Source organism: Drosophila grimshawi, unplaced genomic scaffold, assembly GCF_018153295.1.
Source record: "Drosophila grimshawi isolate 15287-2541.00 unplaced genomic scaffold, ASM1815329v1 contig_311, whole genome shotgun sequence".
Classification (NCBI taxonomy): Eukaryota; Metazoa; Arthropoda; class Insecta; order Diptera; family Drosophilidae; genus Drosophila; species Drosophila grimshawi.
The window spans coordinates 10,911,084-10,930,007 of NW_025063098.1; the positions used below are offsets into that span (position 1 = coordinate 10,911,084).

General features: G+C 37.7%; 1 protein-coding gene across 1 annotated transcript in view; it reads right to left on the bottom strand.

The window, feature by feature from the left end:
* Positions 1-18,924, bottom strand: part of LOC6564121 (disintegrin and metalloproteinase domain-containing protein 9) — a 34,726-nt gene that overhangs the window by 7,144 nt on the left and 8,658 nt on the right. The window lies entirely within an intron of this gene.

The following is an 18,924-nucleotide window of genomic DNA, read 5'->3' on the forward strand; positions in this document are numbered from 1 at the left end:
ACCCCAACACATGTATCACACATGAGTGTACGGGGGGCACTCCCAAAAGTTAGGAACACGGCCAACAAGCATGACAAAGACAAATCCGCAACGAGTGAAACTCTGTCGCTGACTGAAAGGTGTCTCTAATGGGCTTAAGTTTCAAACTCAAAATGCTGACAACTTGAGCCCATAATTAAGGCAAAGAAAATGCTTTAGCCTGATAAATATATAGGATGCTTGCATTGTTGTTTGCTTTGGCTATGCTCTCAGTCAGATGCTTGATAAGATGCAAGTACATGTGTAAGTATCGAATAGACTATGAAGCACTATAAGCAACACTCGAGTACAGCATCTCGACGGCATCTTTGCCCAATGACTGATGGCTGATATATTAATGGCCCTGAGCAGTGCTAAAATTAGCAAGTTCATAAATTAAGTACTATGTGATACAGATTTAGGTCTCTGTCCATTATATGTTGGCGTACGAGTTCTTGAGCTGACTGTTGTAAAAGGCGCAAAGACGCGTCTAATTAACAGCCAGAGCAGATGTCAGACATGCAGCAGAGCAGTCGTTTTGGCTTGTTGTATCTTGCAGATACATTTTAAGACATTTCGCACATGCGTGGGCAGCACACACAGCCCCGCCACATACACACATACCCACACACACACACACACACACACACTCGGGGGGCACAAGTGGCCGTCGCGTCACCTCGAAGCGTATTCATCCACTCACATGGCCAACAGCGCAACGAGAGAAAAATAAACATAAAACAAAACAATAAGTCTGAGCACAAACAATTTCGGTTGCCCCCTTAAAGAAGAAAGCATCTTTCAATTTTAGCCACTGCTGCCAGACTTAGCAGCATCCAGACACGACCAGCCACCCTGCTGGAAACAGTGAGAGAGATCTGCGACGTCGATATTGCTGTCTCTGCATATGCAGGAAGACCCTTTCCAAAATGTCACACGCATCATGGCTTTTTCCCTTATTTTTGTATCCTAATAAATGGTTTTGTTGAATGGATTTTCTTCATCCCATATAAATTTGCGATCAGGAATAAACTTCAGGGAAAAAGTAATTAGTTAAAGTTGGTTGAAAAACTCATTTGACTTAAAAATATTTTTGATTCATATTTTATTATATTATGTTATGCTTAAAAAAAGAAGTTACCTCCATGGGAATTGTTTTTGATTTATTATACATAAAATTCAAAATATGATTAACGAAATAAAAATAATGACTGCAAGGATATTCAGGTGTTTTTGTTTCATATTTAGCTAGATCTAATTTTATTATGGTATGATTTTCATCCATAATACAAATAAAAAATCAGTCACGAAACAAAACTAATATGATTGGAAGGGTATTAAATCTTCGATATCATAAAGTAGTTTTTTTTTAAATTTATTTTTATAGTACGCAACGTTTAACACAGAGTTCGATGAAAAGTTGGCAAGTTGTATAATTTCTTTTACAAGCAGACTTCTTATCCTTTTGGCTTATTTCCTTGTTGTCTTTATCACCATTAGCCACTGAGTCACAGTTAACGAAAATGACTTAAAAAAAAGATGAGGTGAAAAAGGGATTAAATAATTTAAAAGTAAAAAGATTCCCTTTACAAAGTTCCAATATTATTATTGATGAATAACGAAATAAATATTCTTCAATAAATTAAATCAATATAGCATTAACTATAGTTTCTTTAATATTTACCAAGGTATTTTTATTTCAAAATTCTGTGTTTGAGAATCAGTTTTATTATATTTCAAACGTCGAACATCTGTTTACCGAAAATCATTTGCCACTCTTCATATTCTCAATCGTAATTAAATCGTCTTTAAGGAATTTTATTTAAATTAGGTATTTTTGTATTATTCGCAATTTGTTTAGAAATTTACCATATGGTTCGTGCCATTTTTGCGCTAATTCGATTCCTGATGCGGAAAACACAATCATTAGCAATGAAAATTGAAATGGAATTATATATGAAAATGTCGGAGGTTGGGAAAGAAGTGCCTAATCAATGTCTTAAAGGCGTTAATGACTTGCAGACTAATGCATATGCCCTTAGGACATCCAAGCATTGGTAATTATAGTAGTCGAACATGGGAGTGAGCATTCTTTCCAGTAAAGTAATTAACCCAAACGAAATTATGAGTGATTGATAGTTTAAGCGACTAATGAGCCGCTTACTCTGTAGAATTTATTTCTGTTAAAAACAATTGGGAAATTGTCATCCTGTTATATACATGTATTCCTGATGAGACATCTATAGATATTAAATTTTTATACGGCACGGTATCTATTAATCGTGCATTGTTATCTCGTGGACTGTTACTTGTTGGCCTATCTGGGATTTCTTGGTTGCTGAGTCGTGCTGTATTTTAAAAATAGCTGCAAAATGTTTTATCAATTGATAAACGACTCTGATAAGCGCTGCAGTCATATAAACACACACAAATATATATAAATGTGAAAATGTTTGGAACGCGAAATGAGAAGTCATAAAAGCAGACACACAAATGCCATGACACAAGAGTTGAGAGCAAACGGCGCCAGGAGGCGTCACAAGGACCTTTTGTAGTGGAAAATCATCAAAACTAGAGCACAACAAACACAAACACAAACAATAGAGGAAACATGATGCCAGAGACAGCGGGAAATTATCACACGCCGCGCCTCGAGAGCTGAGAGGTCGTGCTCAAAACCATATGGCTGGAAACGGGACGGGAACGTGAACGCGAACGGGTACGGAGGGAGTATTCTAGTCTAGGCGCACGTCCATCAGCGTCTCCGGTCATGCAGCTGATGAGATTGAAGGTCTAAAAATAAAAGAGGAAAAAAGCAGACGCGGCTTTTTGACGTTTTGACGAACTCATGTCGTCGCGCACTTTGATGATGGTGATAATGATGGTGCCAAGGATTTGCTATGTGGCAGGATGGGTTGTGTCAACAATGCAGCGTTTACTGTATTTGTTTGGACATGCAGTCGAATTTGTTTTGTGTGCCTCTTCAATACCAGGCAGGGGGTACGGCCAGGGCAAAGCCTGTTATATCTTATTGTCTCACACAGCCCGCAGATGCTGAGTGAGGAATCTCAATTGATTTCTCTCATGCAAATCCCGAAAGCGGCAGCCATCACTTGCCACTTGTCTACCAAACTCCCCGCTTAAATACACAAGTACAGTTTAGAAGGGAGGGTGGAGTGTGGGTAGTTCTCTGTCGATCTCTTGATAGTCATATAACAATCAACAGCGCATACAAAAATTTATATTTATAACTTTTCGCTGTCGTAAAAAAATGTATATTATAGTAGAGATATTAAAAACAACAAAAAATAATGCGACACTTGAGCAGGCGACAAAATTGTGCATTGACAATTGACAAACTGAGCCCATATACTCACAGACAAACACACAAACACACAAACTCATAGTCACCCCAGTTATTATGAATGGTTACACAAGGCCAATTAAAATGGCACTCAATACACGACTCTCAATTTGAATGTTTTCCATTTGAATGATGAAAAATGTGTGCGCTTCAAGTGGGGGGAAGGAAGAGAGAATGAGGAGAGGGGAGTGTGATGCGTTTCTCAATCATGGCCAAAGGCATTTAATATGAATGCTCATCTGTTGGAAAAATTATAATGCCAACGAAAAAATGCCAAACTCAATTAAAAATGCCCCATTTGGGATAGGAAAGTTGCAGCATGCAGCAGGCAGCAGTTCCATAAAATTTGTAACACTTCACGGTAAAGTTTCAACGCCTGCCGCGGTTGCAGTGCATCAAGACATTTATAGAATCCGGGTAAAAGGGCATAAATATTCTACAAAAAGCTGGCAAGCTCCATAAACAGATTAGCGGCAGCTCCCTGAAGTGTGAGTGCGGGGGCAGCGCAAGGGCCAGAAGTGGATTTGGAGAAGGAGAACTGTTGCTGCCCATGTATACACTCAGAGAAATGGAAATATTCCAATATAACTGAAAGTTTCCGTTGTCGTTAACGTGTGAGAGGAATAAATAATGTATTATAAATTCGATAATCGGCTTATGTTTCTAGTCGAAATATGCAAAATTCATTATGCAATTTATTTCGAAGTAAAAAAAGTGAAGTCCGTTTGTCTACATTCTATGGCGTATGTGTTTTTTTGAGTGTAGTGTAAAAAGGGCAAACGATCCATGGATATGGCAAATGCATTACTAATGCTTTTCTTCAACGTCTGCGCGTATTTCAAATCGAAATGTGTGCCTAATTGATAAACAAGACGGAGACGGAGGCGGAGCCGTAGACGAAGCCGTAGACGAAGTCGTAGACAGAGAGAAGAAATAGACGTAGACGAAAGACGAAAGAGGCAAGTAAACTTTTTTATGCCACAATTTATTTGTGTATACATTTTCCTTCAAACTCGGTCTTGAAGTTTTTCAACTTTTCTTTTGTGTGTGATTTCGGTGTTTTGTTTTAGTGCCAGCGCATAATTGAATAATACAACAATTCTCAATTGTTTTTTGTGCGAAGCATTTAACTCTTACACCAAACGAAACGAAACGAATCGAAGCGAGAGGCAATAAAAATGAAAATGAAAAACCGAAACCAAACAAACTTGGAAATAAGAGACCCAAAACACACATACACACTCCATATCACATTAGCACACATAAAAAGACACCAAAAACAACACAGCACAATTCAATTAAAATGTTTTCCACTGTCTGCACTTGGCAAAGGAAACGCTTTCATTTAAAAATCTCAATTTAAATTGGACAACGTTAAGAAATTTTAATACATTTTATGAGTAAACGATTATTTTTTGAGTATCATAAAAATTGAAGTGCATTTTTGAGAAACTCAAGAGATCAAATATATCGTAATTTAAATAAAGTGATCATAAAACGCTCTGATAGCAAGATATTATCGCTAAATTACTAAATAAACTTTACTTTAGCATATTTCTCATCACAAAATATGTAATTAATTTAGCGCATCTGTGTTAAATTAGATCTGGAACAAAATCAGTAGCAGTAATTCTGAAAACATCTTATAGATATAGATCACGTTCCGTGTTTATCTCAGCTGAGTGCGAAACAAATCACTCGACAGTAGCACAAATTGCCTTTCACCTCAATTTTCACCTAGCGCAATCTTGAAAATTTTGCTAAGACAATTCATGCAACAAGCACTTGCTGCTGCAGTTACTGCAACAAGCCATGCAATGCAACCTCTTTCCCTCTCTGTGCGCCTCTGTTACCAACCAGTTACAGCAACAACTTAAATTTAGGTTAAACGCAAGCAGAAATAGCACCATAAATGGCTTGAGATAAAATCGTCGAGTGGCATCCTCCTTGGCATGGTGGTGGTGGTGTTGTTGCCGGCTGCTGTGTTTGCCTAGTAACCATGTCAAAAATAATTTTGCATAACTTACACGTTTCAGTTGAGTTCGTATTGCTGCAGTTAATCAAGCAGCAGTGCAGGTGCAAATGCAATTAAAAGCTGTAGACACTAGCTCCATTCATTTGGCATAGCACATGAGAGACGTGTAGTCGAGCTGATTGAAATTGATGGAGGGATGTCAAAGTTCAAGCTGCACGAACTGCAATATAGCCAGCGGGTATAGGGCTACCAGGGTGCTGTCTGAATTATTTATAAGCTAGCAGACAGTCGGTTTGTAGTATAAATAACAACAGACACGCTGCAGCCAGAAACACGACATACTACATAAAAATAAAACGAATCAGAAATCAGAAATTGTAACTTGAGAGCCAGACCCGCTGGCAATGAAAGGACGTCACGTCGCACCACGCCTGGGGCCCAGGCAAATGGGGGATGTGGTTGGCAATGGCGTGGTGAGGTGTGGTGTGGTGTCGGCAACTATGATACCGCTTACAGTTCCAGGTCTGAGCCACAAAGCCGCATTGTTTGACACGACTCTTTGCAGCTGGCGTGAAAAGCACTTGAGCCTCTGACAATTGTGGACTTTTGGAGCCGCTCAGATTTCCGGCATTTAACTGCAGAGCAAAGCATTCAACAGCGATTCTGTGTGGCCAACCAGTCAGCTGCATCTCCGCTCCGGCGCCCAGGAGATTGGGGATCTTAAAAGTGCTTTGTCTGCACCATCTATTGACTTTCGTTTTTCAAACCAACATCAGATTTTCAGATTCTGATCGCATCGAAGAACAAAGCAAGAAAAAAAGGTTGTGCGTGTGGTCCAATTTTGAATCCCAAATTTGAAAGGAAACCTGTCCAAACAGGGTAATCGTCTTCAACTTCATTAGCCTGCCTCATTATGTAAATAGACATGGCAACGAGTTATAATAAAATTCATGTTGCATGTAGCAGCTCTCAGCATGCGGACAGTCTATGCCGAGTGGCAGCAACACGATGTCGTGTCGTGCAAAATGTTTTGTTTATTTTTTTATATGTTTTTTGAGTGCAGTTTTAAATGAGGCATACAGCAGAACAGGCAACGCTTTGTTTCCAAGTGTGTCCCGTAAGGGGTGCAGTACACTCGAAGAAATGTCTAAATATTTATGATTCTATTGCAAGTATTTTAGCAAGCTAATTGGGGTTTATCTTGAAACCTATTTGAAAGGTGTAACATATGAGTAAATTTGAATTTCTGAACGTTACTAGATCTCTCAAATGATTGCTTGTCTAAATAGATAATTATGAAAAGCTTTAATTTAAAATGGTTTCTTTTTCTTGATTTCAATTAGATAAGCCGCGAATTCTTTTAGTTATGATGATAATATTAGCTAATTATTTTTATATTAATATAATGACAAATTTTTCTCACGGTGTTCAACTCCCACTACGACTCTGTACAGATGTTGGTTGGTGGTGCAGGGTGGAGCAATGAGGCGTCTGTAACGAGAAGACCAGGCCAAGCCCTTTTGCATTTGCTTTCAATTAGAGGCGGCTTTAAATAGCCCGCGTCCAAGTCGAAGGCGGCGGCTGCGTTATTTTTGTTGCACTCTCCTGGTTTTTTGTTGAGGAACCGATGTTCTGTTTTTGTTTTTGTTACTCTACCACTTGGAGCAAATTAATTGCCGTGTGGAGTAGATTGCCTGTTGCCGATGTGCATAAGTTATGCTCTTCCTTTCATCCACTCATTGTATGTTTGTTGAGTTTGTTGGTTGAATGCAACAATTTGTATAAATCAATAGGCGTACTTGTTGACAGGCGACTTCATGGCGATTGCCCCTTGGTACCGTTACACGGCAACGTTGTCTGCCATTTTAAATAAATCGCATACAGAACACACTACAGCCATGACCTTATTCTTATGTACGGCACTGTGCCGCCACTGGTTTTGGTATGGGTTGGGGCTCTCTTTTTGTGGGTGCTGTGTCTTACATTCGTTGAACATTTTCATTTAAATAAAAGATTGTGCATTGAGTAAATACGCCAGAGATTTTGATGCAGAACAAAAAATGCTTGGTTTGCTCAACAATTATTTTATATATAAAATATGTTACTCCTGTCAAATGTGTTGGCTTGGATGAAAGCATTTCCGGTTACTTGTTGCAATTACATACCTGAAATAATCTCATCCCGCAAACAATACACAATTTGTTCACATACGAACTAAACATTTTCTACTGCCACAGACAAAAGACAGACACAGACAAATCAACCCATGGATATTGTTTGGAAAAGCAGCAGCATCTGTGCTATCTCAGGCAGAATAAATGCGAATGCTGCAAATCGCAAATCGCATTGTACAAAATCATAGAGCTAGGCAGGCAGCCAGGCAGGCAAGGCTAGAAATAGAGATAAAGATCATGACTCTTATAGAATTGCACCTGCCTCGGCCAGGGGCATCTAAACAAAGGCGCAGCGGGTGGCCAAACTAAGCAAAAACTATAGAATAGAATAGAGTACAATTTACAGCTCCTCGCTTCAAGTGGAGCGCAGCGGGTTTCGGGCAGATACTCGAGGTTGAGCCAATGATTTTGCTACAGCCTGTCAAGTTTTGTGTGTCAGAGCAAGGTCAGCCAAGTGTCGGCATTTTTAGGTGCCGCTTTGCCGCTTTGCCGCTTTGGTTTAGCACAATCTTAACAATGAGGTTTTACTTATATTTTTTGGCAAGTGTTTGTTAACTACCGCTTGCACTGGGCTTCATGGGACCGCCCATAGGATAACAGTTGCATAGTGACACCTTGATATATGTGTGTCCTTGTCCTGCGACACCAGCTGCGTATTTTAAAGACACACACACGCATACACACACACGCACAACACACAGGTAGATCGTAGAGTTAAGCCGTGAAATTTCACACCCGCTGTGGTTGGGTTTTTATGAAGTGGTGTTTGTCAAGTTGAGCCATCGGCTCAGTTCAGGTAGAACTCAATCTGGCCACTTAAATCTAGCAAACTCATTGCTATTTATTATGCATTGGGATTTGGGAACTGCTTAAGATTTCTGCGTTCGTTGCCTATTGCCAAAAGTAAACATTGCCAGAGGCTTTAACTGTTTGCCATTGACTCGTTAGCTCCAGATGATTGCCTGGGCAATCAGGCAGTATATCCATATAGATATACATATGTATATATATACTGACTACATACACACTATTCATACAGCTCCTGCACTCTTCAGCTCGGTTGGCTATTTGATGTTGTCAACTTTATTATCTCATAAAGGAAAAGCAACAATCTGGGGCATTTTTATTTTCAGCTGATAAGGCTCAACAGCACTTACAACAACAAGTGGCATTAAAAGTTGTTGGTTTTAGGTTTGGTTTTTTAATCATGGCAGATTAGGACCGCCAACGCCATTAAGTCATAAACTGCAGCAATTTCATAAATAAATAACAAGTGCCGACAAGAAGCAAGCACTGTTAAGAAAACTATTGCTAAAAAGGTCAACAAGTTGATTAAAGCCATGCCTTAATTGAATTGCTACGCTTAAGGCAAGAGCAAGAACTACTAGGGTGTGTTATGGGCGTTGTCTTTGGACGGGTTCGAATGCAACGCAATTATATTATAGTCGGATGATACCTGGAGAGTCTATAAAATATGATTCTTTGTCTCGTTGATTGACTCTGGCAAACAAAGTAACAAAGCGCATTCTTTATCTCTTCAAAAGTCACACTTCTGATTGCAATCAGCGGCATTAATCGCATACATAATTCATGTTATTTATGACATGCTTTTTTTTATACACAGTCGGACAGCTGCTGTTCCAGAAATCTCAGTATATAGGAAATGCATTAACTGTAAACAGATTGAATGATATGCACCTCAAGATCATAATGCTACTGTCACTAACAACTGACCGACTGAGAGAATGACAGATTGCTGAAATAAATCTCAATCGGTGTCAATTGCAATGCGCTGTCTTACAATAGACACGAGACAGAGAGTTCTGGCTCAGATTCAGACTCAGTGCATGATTTATACGACTGGCGCTTGAGAGCAAATGGAACATAAATTGCCTTGGGAACAGGTCGCTCTTAACTCCTCTATTTGACTACTTAATGGGTATTCGTTTTGCCAAATTAATGTGCGGATAATATAAGGAGGTAAAGTGGAATTGGACCTGTCAGTGATGTTAGTGTCATAAAAATAACCTAAAGTGAAGAAAGAATGTCATTATTTCCATTATTTAATAAACACATTCCAATCCAAAAACACAAATAATCAAATCGCCAAAGATAAAAGCTATAGTCAAATTTAAAATAACATTTTTCAAACACTTTTCTATTTTTATAATCAACAGATTGCTTTTTTAGCATGGTTCTAAAAAAAACATAAGAAACAAGAAAGCTCAAGTAGAGAGAAAGCTCGACTAGAAGATACCCTGAACATTGCTGATAAATCGATTATAATCTAGGTTTTATTGTCCATTATTTTTATTATTATTGTTTCACTCGCTTTGATTATCATGCTTATCTTTATGAAATTTTTAAGTTGACCTATGGAATATTCCGCCGCATCGATATTCGCGGAACTGAGTAAGTTATTATTATAAAAGGAAATGGCTGTTGATGCTGATCAAGAATGCCTTCTACTGCATGCATTTACACAACGCCGATATACCCTTCAACCCATCCTCAATGAGTTGAGGGTATAAAAATACAATTCAATTATATATATATATATATATATATATATATATATATATACATACATGTGTATATAGTTAGCAAATCGTTAGCAGCTGCACAATTTGCGGTTGGCAGCATGCTGGCCACACTTTGTAGGGTGTTGCGTCCAGAAGTTCGTTCACTCGCAATTTATAGTTGGAGCATAAAACTTACGCACATGGAGGAGGAGCTGCAAGTTGCAAGTTTGCAGTTGCATAAACATTGTTGCGTCCATTTTAGGAGTTGATTGGCCGTTTCTTGGTAACGGCCAAGTATTGTTGGGAATCGGCCCTACTTGTGTATACATTCGCATGCTGTTTACGAGAAAGCTGCCAACAATTCCAGTTGCAGTTTGTGCCAAAAAAGGAAATAAAACGCATGTGGCAAGAATGCATAATGTACCCCCAACCCCTCACAACCCCCCACAACGACTTCTTCACATCTTCTTCCACATTGTGTCTTTGTTGCACTGTTATTGTCCATGGACATAACGGATTTTTATGTGGTCAACGATCCTTAAACAAGCGCCTGAGAAACGCATTCGCTTCATGGAATTTGCTTTGTTTGAAAAAATACAAAAACGAAAAAGAATTGCGGCAGCCAAATCAAAGGATTCGAACAGATTTCTCAGTACTTGTGTTTCCAACTGGGCGTTTAGAAGGCTGGTGGGCGTGGCAAATGCACTCACACACCCACTTCTTGATAATTGTTAGACGGTTTTTGAATTTAGTTTTGCCTGCGCCCACTGCTGCCACGCCCATTTTGGCCTAGCAGTTTTATATGCTGGTTACGATAATTACTTATCATCTTATCGCATGCAGCATATGGAAACCACAATCGAAAGTGGGTCACGCCCTTCCCCAGCTCGCAAGGCAAACGCATCCTTGGCTAAAATTTAAGTTATGTGCAAAGTTTTTGTTGTTTGTTCTTTTGCTCCGGCAAGTGGGGAAAATTGTGGACAATGAGTTTTGCTTTCAGAAAAACCAAAGCGTTGCAAAAACTTAATGTCAAATGCAAAATGTTTCAACTGTTTTGCAGCCAACAGAGTTTTAGTCTTAATTCAATTAAAATTCCGCCTGCGGAATACACACACACATACACATACACTTACTCACACACATACACACACACACATAGAGTGAGATTTGGTTGCCAAGTCATTTCTAGTGCTCATCAATATGCCTCGGCAACTCTTGCCATTAAATCATCAGCCCTATCCATTTTTGGTCGAGCTGCCGCATTTTGGCCAACGAATTTGGCAAGCGTTAAAAGTATCACAGCCAATTCACAGAGCCGACAAACAGAGCAAATCTAAAGTTAAATGTGCACAAGGCCAACTCTTTTTAGACGCATTTCACTCTTTCCAATCGTTGAACAAATAAAATGTTTAACTATGGCTTATTTGTGTGCGTGGCATTCAAATTTACACATATTGATTTAGCTATAAATATTACAAATTAAATAACAATAGAACATAAGGGCTGCCATTACTAGAATATATCGCATATCGAGATATTAAAGTTTTCTAATAATAGCTATTATCTATTACGGCTGCAATCTTAAATCATTGTTCCGCATATCTCGCACACAATCAGTAATATGTTTTACCAAATATGACATCTGTTTCATTATTAATGATATTTGTTATTCTCTTTTATCAAATAGTAGATTTGTGGGCGGACATTTTCAAAATGTTCAGTAAAACTTTCTTATACTTGAAATAATATAATATAGCACCATCTATATGACAAATTTGATGTATTTGATCTATTGTTCTTTGTTGACTTGGTTATTAATGATGATTTTATTGATGCTAACAGAAAAAACTTTTTGGTTGATTTTTGTAATCTTAAAATCCCAATACGAAACACTTCACCAGTTAAGCTCATATATTAAATTGCATCTACTTTTATAAAAGCTGTATAGAGGATCTGTCAATCTGATTTTAGTAGAGGCTCTTAGTTTCAGGTAACTGGTTCACTTTTATCCATACCATTTATGCCAACTGCTAACTGCCAACTGTGGCCCAGTTGTGTAGGTGACTAGTCAGACAAAGCCATATACATATCATGTCGAGCAGCTGTTTGGCCCAAAACAAAAGCAGTTAAACAAATGACAGCAGCGACAACAGCAACAAGAACAACCACCAAAATGATGACGACTCCATTAAGTTCATACAAAAAAAATCCAATTTTTTTGTTTTACTTAAGAGCTGAATAGAACTGCGATTATAGTTGATAAGGGTTGTTGTTGTGTGATCGCTGCTTTTATTTCCTATGCCCATTCAGATTTTTTTGTATTTTGATTTTTTGCAAGAGAAAGCTGACACAAATTCTGACGAAAATATTGGCAAGCAGATAGTCGGGATTATGTATAATTATAATAATGAGCAAGCAGCCTTAAAAACTGTAGAATGACTCACGCTGAGTGCATTTGAAGGTTCGTCTTGTGGCTTACCTGAAAGCAAACGGAGAAATTTCAAGTTAGCAGACGGTTGATTTCAGTTAAAAATAATTAAAGACAAGGCAGTTTTTAGTTAAGCCGCAAAAGGGTTAATGCAGTTGAGTTGAACTCGACAACTGCAATTAATATGCAATTAATAACCCATTATGGGCTGCAGACTCTAAATTATGAGCCAGCAGCTCTCTCTAATGCATTGCGACATTGAAATGTACTCAATCCGGAGCCTGTCTGTGCAGACTTTCCCAGCAAACTAGCTTTTCATATAAATCACTCAAGTTGTGCTCCACAAATATGGGGGACATCAGCCAATGAAGCTGTGTGAGCTGAAAACGGGTTGGTTGGTTGGTTGGTAGGGATCTTCGCGGTGGTTGGGTTAAGCCAACGCACTTGTCACCACTTGCCTGGTAATTAAGCCCCTCAACAAGTTTCTCCACTCGTTTGCCAGCCTTCGGTTGTTGTTGTTTGATGCTATTTGGTGTCTGGTCTTGCACGTCAATAGTGAAATCGATACCAATTTTCCTATATATGTATATGCGGAAAAATGGTTTAGTCTATCATATAGCTGAGCTCAATAGCCTCAACCCACCAACGTTTTTTTTTTCGCTCATAAAAATTCGCCCAAGCAAGCTAAAATGACGGCAAGGTCGCAATTTTTGTGGTTGTTTGTGTTGTTCTCGCTGCTGATGTGGTTTTCTTGTTGTTGTTGGACTTGTTGTTGCCGCGCAAATTTTGCCAATTAAGTGTAGGGAGGAGCGAGAGCAACAAGATACGCACACGCGTCCAGCACAACAAATTGCAAGTATAAACAATTTTTTATTAAAATTGATTCGAAAGTGAAAGCAAGTTTATTTTAATAATTTTGAAACCTACACACACACACAGAATGTGTGTGTACGTAATAATCTGTTGACCTTGGGAAAAACGAGTATTTATACATATAGGTATGTTAATTATGCAATTTCACATGAATGTCTTGCAAAAGTTGCCTTAAAATTATCAATGCAAAAGAGAAAGACTCGAAAGAAATTCGATATTTTCTGGACTGGATTCGTTTTCTTTTTCGGTTGTTGTTTCTGATCAGGAATATGTGTCTATGTCGGAGATGCTTCCTTCTGCCTTTTCAGCAATTTAATGAAAAACACTATTTACTCTATAGCTTTTACCAATTTCACTATACGTTCACTCAGAAAGCAATATTTTGATAACGAATTTATGACATAATATAAATTGAGCATTTATTACACTTCCATCTTTTGTATTACAAGCCAGCAACTAATACAACACCTACACAAAAGACTAGTTTTTATCATTTTCGCTGTACGTTCAATTTGAAAGCAATAATTTGAAATTAAAGTGCCTATTGATTTCGAATTTATGACATAAACTAATTTGAGCATTTATTGCATTTCGATCATTTGTATTATAAACCAGCAATCAATAAAACACCTACACACAAAGACTGTTCAGCTTTTGGCCAGCAAATTGGCAGACGTAAATAGCAAAATGGTCCAAGTGCAACATTGGCTTTTATTTTGATGACTGTCTGATCAAATTTGCATTGATTGCGTTCAACTTTTGCATTTTTGAGTTGTGCAAATTGTTGCCATTTTGGACACTCGTTTGGGCTTGGGCCACAAAATGCTTGGCCATTTTAGTTGTTGTGCCATTTACAGCTGGTTGCTGATGTTCAAGCAGTGATTAAAAAGGCAACTTGTACGGGTTCACTGAACGAATTTAATTGATTTTGCCGAGACGACAGAGAGACTTGGAAATGCCAAAGTACCGTTATTAACTTATGTGTATGTGTCCATATTGTATAGTATACACTCATCTTTACATACATATATGTATATATATATATATATATATGTATATACTGCAAGCTGTCATAACTTGGTTAATTGATAAACTGGCCAGTCTCTCCTAATTAAGTGCGACCCCCGCTAATTGTGTCGAAGCTCAAACTGTTTAATATCTGAGCAAGTCAGCACATTTAACATTTAACAGCACTCGTCATCCCTCTCTCGCAATCTCAAATCCCCAACAACAGGAAATGCAATGAATTAAAGAACGTTTCGCGGAAAACGGCTCCAAGACGAAGGATGTGAATGGCCCAACCAAGGCGAAATGTGAAAACATTCAAGAGGGGGGTGTGGGTGTGGGTGTGTGGAGGAGTCGCGTTCCGCCCCAAAGTGCAAAATTTATGGAATTTCTTAGCGTCACTTACTTGCATTCATTCAAACGCATGCTTACGAGGAGGCAAGGGAAATAAAGAGCATTTCAAAACTTAAATGTCAGCCACGCCCCAGTTTGAAATTTGTAGTCAGGCAACAGGCAACAGTTACACACCTTGAATGAACAGTTGCCTGATTGTGGCTATATACATATATATATATATATGTATATGTAATACTATATGTGTGTGTGCTCAAGGAGCAGCCTGCGCTACAGTTGATATGCAAATGTTGTATTTTGTATGCATATGCCAGTAAGTAGCAGGTAAGGCATCGCTATGTAAATCACTTTACAAATTTACATTTACCAATGGGTAAAAAAATCCTTTACTAACTCTAAGCGAATATTAATATAATTCATAGCTTATCCGCAGTAAAAAACTATCAACTTTACTTTTACTGTAAGTTGGTATACGTGACTAGACCGGAGCTTATTTAATCAGTTTAAGAAAAACGATTTATCAGGCGAAAACGCAAAATCTTTATTGAGCTACCCGTTTTCAAAAGTAAACAGTAATTTTCATTTGAAAAGTAAAAATATGAATGAAGCAAGTTTAATAATAGTTTATTGTCATTGCTGTCCCTTGTTTTGGGTACGGCTATTTTATAGTCATTCATGTCGTTGTCTTTGTGTGTATCGTGAAATTTGAGGCACGTCTTGTGCTTGCCACTGTTGAATGCAACAATGAGCGAAGCCAGGGCAGGCCAGGCGATGTTATGTCATGTCATATGCTCATGCCACATGCATATGCCTCATGTGCCCCACAAGTTGTCAAGGCCAGAGTCAACCCTTAAGCAAAAAACAATGTTACCCCGATCCTGGCGCTTCCACATGACATCAGCAACAAGAACATAATAAATTAACAAATTGAACGATGCAAGTACGATTTATGTGTTCACTTTGTTGTTGTGACACACAATCGATAACAAAGCATCTCAAAACTCACTCTTGAGTTTCTTGGGCATTACATTACACTTTCCCAATTCCCAGAACTGGACAAGGAGCTACAGCTGCCATCTGTTCAACTCTTATCTTAAAGATGTGCCCTCATCATCAGTTAATCTACGCAAGGCCACAAAAAAAAAAGTGTTTACTGATTACAATTTCAACTTAATGCCAAGGCCTATAACTTATATGGAAACCTTGGCAGAAGCGCAAGTCATTAAACGGGTATTGGCCAATGCCAAAAGCATTAAGCAGTCATCAGCTTATGTTCTACATGTGCATATTATGCAGTTATTGTTATAACGCCCTTTCCACTTCGGGCCAATTGCAGCTGGTCAACTGGTTTGCTTGCGCAATTGTTGACAGAATATCCTTGGCCCACTAAAGGTGCCCAAAGTGGGTCAGAATCCAGTCAATTTTTGGCGCATTTCCGGAGACTCTCTGGCTCATTTCCCAATTGGAGCCGTACTCGTCGTTGTTATGGATGGCAAAAAGTGAAATTTAATGCACACCAAATCGAATAAATCAATGCGACGACTTTCTTTTTGATTGCCATGAAGCGACAAACGAACAACTTTATTTTGTTGTATGATGATGAAAGCGAGCAAGCCGTGCATGACAAGCGTGTTTTTTCAGTTTTTTTGTTTGATCTGTGAACATTGAAATTAAACACGGCAAACATTTTTACAAAGATCAGCCAGGGCAATTATATATGACGGAAATGCTGCCGAATGGGCAACATTCGATGTGGATGGATGTTTGCAAATTAAGCATTATATAAATATATATATAGTCTTACTATATGCTCGATAATTGAAGCTAATTGGGTTAGAGTTGAGAGCCCAATGCCTTTTGCTAATGAATTGATCAGTCAATTACATATAACATCATATATACTCATTCATAAACACGCTACTATACTATATATACATAGATTGAACTGTTGCTACTCAAAATGCTGTCTAGTCTAGTCACTGGTTTGACCAGTTTTCGAGCGAATACAAAATCAAATATGAATCATGATTCATGAGCATCTTTTGATTCTGCGAAACATTTCGTTGTCATGCTAATTGCACACTCATAACTTGTCCAGAAGCAAATTTGATGATTCGAGATTGAAATACAAATTTAGTTGTTTGTTTTTTGTTTTTTCCTCTTTTCGAATCTTTGCATGCGACCAACGCAGAGTCGCCCCCTGACCCAATTTGATTGAGCAATTTGCTACTTAAGTCGATTGCTCTTTATTAGATTTGCTGCTTTTGCGCTCATTTACATCTCTGTATCTCTCAGATACTTTATCTTTCCCTCTCTCTCGCTCGCTCCCTCGTCATCTATTTGGTTATCAATGCGCAGTGGTGCGTGTGAAGCTGGCGCTGGAATTTGATTTGTCAACAACTCGGCGCTTGCATTTATTTAAGCTACTCAGCAGTAAATTGAGATACACACGCACATACGCATCTGTTAGATACTTAATGCCCTGTTGTTCTACTGTGTAATTAAACTGTTTATCTCTTGAGGTAATTTAACATTTAGGCTTATTTACAGTTGGTGTAGACAGGAAGCTTGTCCCAAATACAAATATATATACACATACATTTGTACGTACAGTTATAGATCCATAGATACACAGATACATACGCATATATATCTATGCAAGAACTTCTGTTTCCGACTATCTCCACATGTTTCTTTGCGCACAACGGAAATGCTGAGAGTCATTTCACTTTTACTTTTACGTTCGACTAAGAGATACCCTAAACCCAGCAGTTTTATATTATAAATCGATTAAGGCACAGCTTCTGATATCGAGGCGCTGTAGAATATAAACGCAGATTTACACTCACTGCTGATATCAATGAGATCAATATGAGAATACTTTTTGGACTATAACTTGGATGTTTTTTTATCCGATCATAGTGAAAATCGTACAATAATATGTCAAAGTAATTATAATAATGTCAAAATAATCAAAGTCCCGAGCTCTTAAAATTTCTGAGATCCATTTGTTGCTGATCGAGAATATATATACTTAATGGACTCGGATATGCTTATATTTTCTATTACTACTATTTTTCCCATTTTCAAGCCTGGAATGTTTTATAAAAATGAAATATATATTTTACAGTTGGTATATACTATAAAAATTATATATATATTTGTCACCATACAGAGAAACCAGTTTATTCTTATTTAAATATTTGCAGTTCAAGCACAACTCTTGCCACATTTGCTGATTTACATTGAAATGCCCACAATTACTGAGAAATAAGTCATCGCCCTGCCCTCAAGTCAAATATATGCGCAATATGTTTGGCAATCAGAGGACGATTTGTCTGCCTTGCAAGCAGTGAACAAACAAACAAATAACAATCCAAATAAACAAACAAACAAATATGCATGTGTATGTACAAATGCCAATTGAGAAACTCGCCTCACAACTGGGGGCAAGAGGACGAATAGAACCAGAAGCGAATTTCATGTTCGATTGCAGTATTTTTTTATTGCGGTAAACGAGTGATTTTATTTTTATTTTTTGTTCGTTTCTCGATGGCTTCTTATCAACAATCGGCAAGCATTATTCAATCTCGTAGTACTATTGAACATGCAATTAGCAAATTGGAGCAGCTTTCAGTGCAGAATTGGAGCGAGACAACTAAATAAACAAAGACTGCCCTCTATATTTATAAATGGTCAACTTGGCATTTTATACCTAATTAAAGCTAATTAATGCGTACAACTAAACTCCGAAAAAACCTTTATTATTTAGAAAGTGAATTTTGCTGTTTTTCACATGTGTACGCATATTCTTAGCTTTCTTATTGAATTTTCTTAATATTTTTTAAAAAAAAAAAAGAAGGGATTTCATTTAGTTTTATCTTTTAGAAATATTATCCTATTAGTAAGATATATATTTTTGAATAATCGACAAGAGACCTTTCAAATTTTAAGACATTTTTTGTACATTTTGAAATATTTTTTAGAAACAGGAAAGTTTTCTACTTTTCAGGGTGATTTTTAAAATTCAGCCCGATTTTTATTTTAATATAATAAATTATATAGAGTACCACTATATAAAGAATAGATCGGATTTTTTTTCCGAGTGTAATCAAATATATTACGTGCCACTATATAAATAATACCTCAGATATGCGTTGTACACCTGTTGACTCACAATTGGGATTTTTATAGTAAGCACAGCTGACCAG